The sequence below is a fragment of the Haliotis rubra genome, unplaced genomic scaffold (assembly GCF_003918875.1).
Source record: "Haliotis rubra isolate DU_JTF1 unplaced genomic scaffold, ASM391887v1 Scf669, whole genome shotgun sequence".
Classification (NCBI taxonomy): domain Eukaryota; kingdom Metazoa; phylum Mollusca; class Gastropoda; order Lepetellida; family Haliotidae; genus Haliotis; species Haliotis rubra.
The window spans coordinates 522,248-529,606 of NW_025767378.1; positions in this window are offsets into that span (position 1 = coordinate 522,248).

The window sequence follows — 7,359 nt, forward strand, 5'->3', positions numbered from 1 at the left end:
CGCCACGACTTCTCCGATGAAGAAACAAAAGAAGGCAAAGAAGCCAACCAAGACAGCACCTCCCAAGGGTACCTCCTCCCAAGGGTACCCCACCCAAGGGTACTCCTCCCAAGGACATCCCTCCCAAGGGTATCCCTCCCAAGGGCACCGCTGTCACGGCCACAAAGAAGAAACAGAAGGCAAAGAAGGAGGCCCCACCCAAGACATCCACCAGAGACGTCCCCCTCCCAAGACACCCACCAAGAAGGCACCCCAAAGCCTGGAAGAGTCTCAAAACACCCCAGACTCCCAAGAAAACAGTTGGAGATTGCTGACTTGTGAGAGAACTATCAACAAGCCAGCCGTGCTATGGTTGAAGAGAGTGAGAAGGGTCAAGGGATCAGTCCTGCCTAGCCCCCAAAGAGATACCCCAGGATGAGTCACTCCAGATCTTCAACACCTGTATGATCTGCACTCCTCGATGTCTGTCACCACGGAAGCAGAGCAATCAGCTACAGGGCTCTGAGATGGCTCCCTGTGACGGAGTTCAGAGAGCGACTCCAGTGATGACTCTGCAGACGGATCCAGTGATTACTTCAGTGATGTCTCCAGAGGAGCCAGAGACTTTTGGCAACATCCCTATGTTTAACGATGAAAATCATTTTCATCCAGGACAACTGGACTTTTTGCGTTGTTCTACCTGCAATCCTGAGGATCACCTGAACTGGTGGTGATCTGTTGATGTAGTGTTGATCTGTTGATGCATCATTATTGTTGATCTATTCGCCATGTTTTGTTCGTCAATAAAATGTGAATTCCATTTTAATGAGTTGCGTCTACTATATCTTCAGGGATCTTAGATCCTGGAGGTCATTTCTGGTGTAACCTGCAGGGTGGTAAGACGTGTGTCAGGGACACTGTCAGGGACTATGTCAGGGACACTGTCAGGGACAGACCTGGGGGAGGCCATGGTCACCCCCACTCACGTTATGTCATCCCTTTACCATGTTGATTTCAGGCCCTACAGGGTCAGGTAAAACATCGTTTGTCAAAGCCTTCATGGAACATGTGTTTCAATCGGGGATCCTTGATCTACCACCTCAGGGCATCGTGTGGGTGTACAGTGAATGGCAACCCATACATGAGGACTTGGAAGTTCTTACCTCAAGGTTAGGGATACCCCTGACGTTTGTGCAAACCATGGGAGAAGCCAACACTCAGCTACCTGCAGGGTCTGGGGGTAAGGTAAGTCAGAGGAGGGTTTTGCCTACGCCCCATTGGTTGATCATTGATGATTTACTTTGGGGCGACAATACCAAAGAGGAAGAGGGATGTCCCCATGCGATGGTTTACAAAGAAAAGTCATCATCGCAAAGACGTCCGTGTTGTACTTGGCAAACCTCTTTTAGCTTCAGTCGTCATCATCGCACCATTTGTTTAAATGCCCCACCATGGTACTGTTTAAAACCCTAGGGACGCCTCTCAAATGGATCACTTGGGCGTGGCAAATCTTTCCAGGACAGGCGGCCTTCCCCTTCTTGGAAGCTTCATAAGGGATGCCACTTTGACCTTCCATATCTGTTTCTGACTTGAAACCTACCATTAATCCAGCAATCGCGGTGGTGTCAATGGGTCCAATCTCTTTCAAGAACCCCACCACCCCTACATTCTAAGTGGCTAAATGGGGCCAACAGAGTTTATCTCTCATGTCCCCTCAGGGTCCCTCGAGTGTCCCTCAGAGTGTCCCTCGACGCTCTCGTTGTTGTCCTCAAGTGTCCACCAAGTGTCCCTCGAGGTCCCCTGAGTCTCCCCAAGTGTCCCTTAATCCCCACACCTAAGCCTAGCCGCTCCAAGTGTCCCCTCTCAGCCTGTCCCCCCAGGTCCCTCCCATGCCCCTTTGCTATAAAAAGCGCAACTTAGTTGCCCTGTTGTGTCCCTCAAGTGTCTCGGTAGGTCCCTCATGTAACCCCTTCGAGGTCCTCTCGAGTGTCCCTCTGGTGTCCCCTTGAGGTCCCTCATGTGTCCCTCATGTCCCTCCGAGTCTCCTCGGCCCCTGAAATGTCCTCGAGTGTCCCTCGAGTGTCCTCCAGCAGTGTCCTCCAGTGTCCCTCCGAAAGGTCCTCCTCCAGTGTCCCCTCATGTGTCCCTCGGCACCCTTTCGAGGTGTCCCTCGAGTGCCCCCTCGCTGAGGTCCCCTGCACCCTCAAATGTCCCTCGAGTGTCCCTCAAGGGCAGTGTGGTCCTCAATCCCCACAATGGTTTATAGTTCTCAAGTGTCCCCACATGTGTCCCTCTTGTGCCCCTGGTGTCCCTCTGTGCCCTCTGTCGCCCTAGAACATAAAGATGCACCTCTAGCTGTTTTATCAGTTGAGCTGGAGAACGCTGAGGTGCCAAAACATGGGTCGGTCAAGAAAGATTGCCCTGTCAGCTCTGGCTGTAAATTGCAAAACAACTTCTTCAAAACTATCCAATTCTTATCACAAGTACACAAGATGGATTCTGATGCGAAAGAAACCTGGTTAAAGATGAAGAACAGAATGACTGAAGTCAAACTACTCTTTCCCAAGTCGGATCTATCACATCTTCTCCCTCCTCCCACCCTGCTCCTCAGCGTTGAAGCATGCACCAGCATGTGATGTCCCAAAGAGGTATGGGTAAAGTCTGTAAAGAAGAACAACGTCAACAGCATTTGTTCAAGTCCAACCTTGTTGGAACAGAAACGTGCCAACAAATGAGGACACCGTCCGACAATGGCCCTTTAGGGCCGCATGGCAGTATAACACCTGTTGCACACACCTTTATGCTTCTTCAAGAGCAAGCAGCGGTCAAATCCAGGGACCTTTAGAGGCAGCTGGTACCCCCAGGACTGGAACTCCCAGGCTGGGACCCCACAAGGGACGAGAGACACCAAGGGATGCAAATTTAGGGATGTGGAAACCTCACCGTATACTGCTGACTTACCGAGTCACATGCATGTTCCAGTGGCGTGAGGTCGCCTTCCAAGAAGGCTAGGAGTCCAGCATGCAAGCCGGCCGCAGAGCAGTGGTCATGGTTTGTTCTTTTTGTTTCAGGAACCCAATGTCAAGCTATTCTGGAATGAAGTCGTGCAAACAGTTCCCAAACGCTATGGGCGCTGCGCCAGGCAGCTGATGGCACGACTCAGTGTTTCCCACTTGGGTTGGAATGGCACGGCCACTATCGCGGAAGTAAAACCTATGCCTGGGACGACATGGCGGATCTCTATCAATGATCTTGTTCGACAACGTACCAAATCAGACCTCCACGGGGTTGAATATTTTGGGCCAGTATCTCGCTTCCAGCAACATACCATGAACTGATCGCTATAACCCTACGTTGGTCCCATGATAAAACCAAAGGGTCATCCACTCAGCCCCTGACACCCTCGTGGAAGCATCCATACCCTCCACCCGGGCTGGACTTAATTTTGACGCCACTCCCCTAGAATTCAACGTTCCTCCTCTGAACCAAAGAAGAAGAAGGCAGCAACGACACCCACAATAGCAGAGACCCTCCTCCCTCTCAACCGGGTGCTCAGTGGATTCACTTTTAGATGTCAACGTAGACAGTAATAACATGAGACGTCCAAAGAGAAACAACAACAGAGAGTCGTCAAGTTCTGCCCCCCATGCCTCCACAGCACCTATTACGATCCTAAACATCCTGTAGGCTATGGAGGGTGGCTTGCCTTGTGGCAAGGCAGCAGCAGGACGTCAAAGCTTGGTCAAGACCCACATGGGACGTTCAGCTCTTTCCATCTCAAGATCGGTGGGAAAATCTCAGCTCTCAACAGGCACAGATGTTGCCGGGATTAGTGCAAGATATCGTCTCTGGGACACCAGTGGGAACAGTCATGCATCATGGGAAACAGTCTTACTCTGTCACATTTGCGACAACACCCAACGGTGGATCACGAGCGCAGAAAGAAAACGGAAACAGGCTGGATTCACCAAGAAACATAAAGTATTGTTTTGAGAGAAGGCGCCATTTGTCTCAAGTCAGCCGGACAGTGCAGGTTTATCAGCATGAGTGCATTCGATGTCCCCGATAGCCAGAATGCGTCTCAAAGACTAGGCACAAGTAGTTGTATGTGGATATATCCCCATGGAGACCCCAGGTATTCTCTTCTTCTCCTCTGTCATCATCCCCAGAGGATATTCCTTCTCCTGTCATCCTTTTGTGGACACAACCGATACAGCTTGAAGAACTCTACTCTGAGTATGCCAAGTTTTATCAACGTGCGAGTCGTTTCGAACATTGCTCCATACAGATGGCCCAGTCGCCTTAAGGACTTGGCCATGGCTGGCTATTTCTATCATGGACGAGGTGATAGTGTGATCTGCTATTGTTGCGCCTGAAAATCCATCGATGGGAAGCCAGACCAACCTGGGGAGAACACCAGCTAAAGTCCCTTGTGGAATATTTCTGTGCCTGTTTTGTCCTGAGAAACAAATTGACAACTACAGGACAACTGGTGGCCAAAGGAGAAGAAGAATGCAAGAGAGAAGAGCAACGTGCTTTGAACAGCAGTACACCACCACCAACCACCTAGAAGTTGGGTCGAGATGTCCTGATCAAGCAGTACAAGGGCCGTCCAGATGGCATGGGTTCAGTTCAACACCAGACACGGTACGGTCAAGACCCGCCTTCAGACCTGTTGTCCAGATCAGCTGTCAATATGATGCGCCAGGGATGAATGTTCCAAGGCACAATAGGGATCTCTTTCCGTCTCCCAGATGACTTTGGCCCATAGTCAGTGGATTCATTACAACCCCTATGCCTACCGTCGGTCGCGGGTCTCCACTTAACATTGCTAACCCTGTGAATGTCTACATCGGGATGTCTGTGTTACTTCCTGCACTTTTGTCGAATGAAATAAACAAATTGACCCATTGGTTTCGTATCATCGTAACATTCTTTTGAGAGATGCGTGGTCCTGAAAGGACCACTGGGGTGAGATTTCAATCCCACAGTGGGAGTACCAGGTGTGTTAAACACTGACAGTATAGATTATTCACCCTTTATGTTTTCACAAGCACTTGTTTCCAAACGCTTGATTCCCATGAAGCATCCTGGAGTTAGTATCGGTCTTCAGCAACCCATGCTTGTCGTAAGAGGCGGTCTCTCACGGATTCGGCAGGATCAGACTCATTGAAAGGATTGACACATTCATCGTATCCCAGTGATGATGGATGCCCATGCTGTTGATCACTGGATTGTCTGTCCTGACCTGGATTATTTACAGACTGCCACCATATATAGCTGGTATATTGCTGATGTAGTAAAACCATGAAAATCATCCACTCACCTGGTGAGTGTCCTTCAATAATGTAGCACAATAGATAATAATTCGAAATGTGGCATGATAGTCTGCTGTACCATTGGCGGTATAAAAGACCTGCGCCATCTTACGTCACGTCCCAACATTGCTAACCCTGTCAGTGCTTACATAGATTTAGAGTCAGTACATTCCGCATCTGGTTTACTCCGCGAATACAGATGGCACGGATGCGACTCACATGACATTGAGCCACCTACGTTCACGGTGAACGCTTTTCATGATGCATTCCCTCTTCATTGAGTGTGTGCCTGTGGACACAATCATTGGAAATTAATTCTCTGTGGGAACCTATCCACCGAGCCTATTTGAAAACGTGACTAAGGTGTGGGAAATGCGCGACGCACCAGAGCCCAGGATGGTATACAATAGGATGAAACTAAAACATAGATAACTTTAATGCACCGCCTGAATATAAACACAGGACTCCGTTGCAAATGCAGAATGAGTAGTTCTCGAAAATACCGAAGCTCAATGACATGAGCTTTCAAAGTTTCCATCGACGACGTCAAGAAGCAGTAATGTCTAAATGTAAAATGCCAAATAGCGGTAGCCATTTGCCATGGACCGTTACTCTCTAAAAGAATGGTCTTATGCCCACTCTTCACAGTGCTGAAATTCGATCAGTTTTAGGATAGTCACGATCGTGACACGGGGTTGCCGAAGGAGCGCAAACAATTCCTGTCTAAATGGACCAAGAGCAGGACAAAAGTTCCTTGAATGAAAACAACATGTGTGAGTACGTACCCGTTACTGGCACGTGCTGCGCTTCACTTGAACCATTTAATAGTAGATACCTGGCGAAACAACGTGGCTACAAGATCACGATGAATATATATTGTGATATGCCACCGAGTAATAAGCAGTTCATACCGTTTGTAAACAAAGATCGGGACGCCCCTAACTCTGCCTCTTTGGCCGTATGTTCTGTTAGCGGGGAAAGGTAAACGGATGTTCGCCAGTCTATCGTTGTTGGCTATTGTTGTTTGCATTGGTTGTACCCATTCTTGAGAGAGATGTGGTGGCCCCTGAAAAGGACCGTTTGTGGTGTGTACCCCACCTACGATCTCACGGCACCTGCATTGGTGCATGGCATGCCTACATCTGCTCTACTACACACTTGCATCCCATGCACAACTGTAACAAATATAAGTATCTTTGAGGCTGGTACCACAATAAAATCACACTTTAGACTACATCATCGTCACCGCACGCACGCCATCGTCCACACCTCCCTCCCTCCCTCCTCCCTCCCTTCCTTCCTCCTTCCTTCCTCTCCGTCCTGTCCCCAATCCGCCGCTCGCCCGTTCCGCTATCTTGAAATCGCGTTTCGTCAGTGAGATCCTGGCGAGAATCCACGAGATCCCATATGAGATCTCACGATCCCACCCCGGATGGACCCCATCTCAAACGCGTCCGTTATCTTGCCTGAGGTGACGTCATCGTCATGCGCGCGGCACCCAATTGAACCGGACGACGTCATCGCCATGTGTAGTAAGGTCCACCGGAACCGGAACCACCGGAACCGGAACCCGAGGACCCCCTGACCGGAAGTGATCAGATTCATATTGCCGCGCCCGGCGCCGCCATCTCTTGAAAAGACGCCAGGGTGAGCAGGTGCCACCCACTCGCGATATCATAGAACGATACGATCTGATACGATGGCTGTCACGATATAAGCATTCTTTATAACATGTTATATTTGGGATTACACTTTCTTAGTAAAGTACAACGGTACTTTTGAGTTGAGCCCCATCTGATTCGAACCACACCCTCAGAGTCAGGCACCTATCACAGCACACAAAGTCAGCCGTCTAACCCACTCAGTTAATACCGCGACTTCCACAAAACAGCTCGGACAACTGGTAGTCTAGACTGCCGGCTTTGTGTACCCTCCGAAGGCATATGTAATCATGTCTTTAGTTATTTTAAAAAAGCGTATTTTGATAACAAGAAACAAAATTTTGGACATAAACTGTCAATTTCTGCGAAATAAATACGCAACTGAACGAAGCGGCTACCGA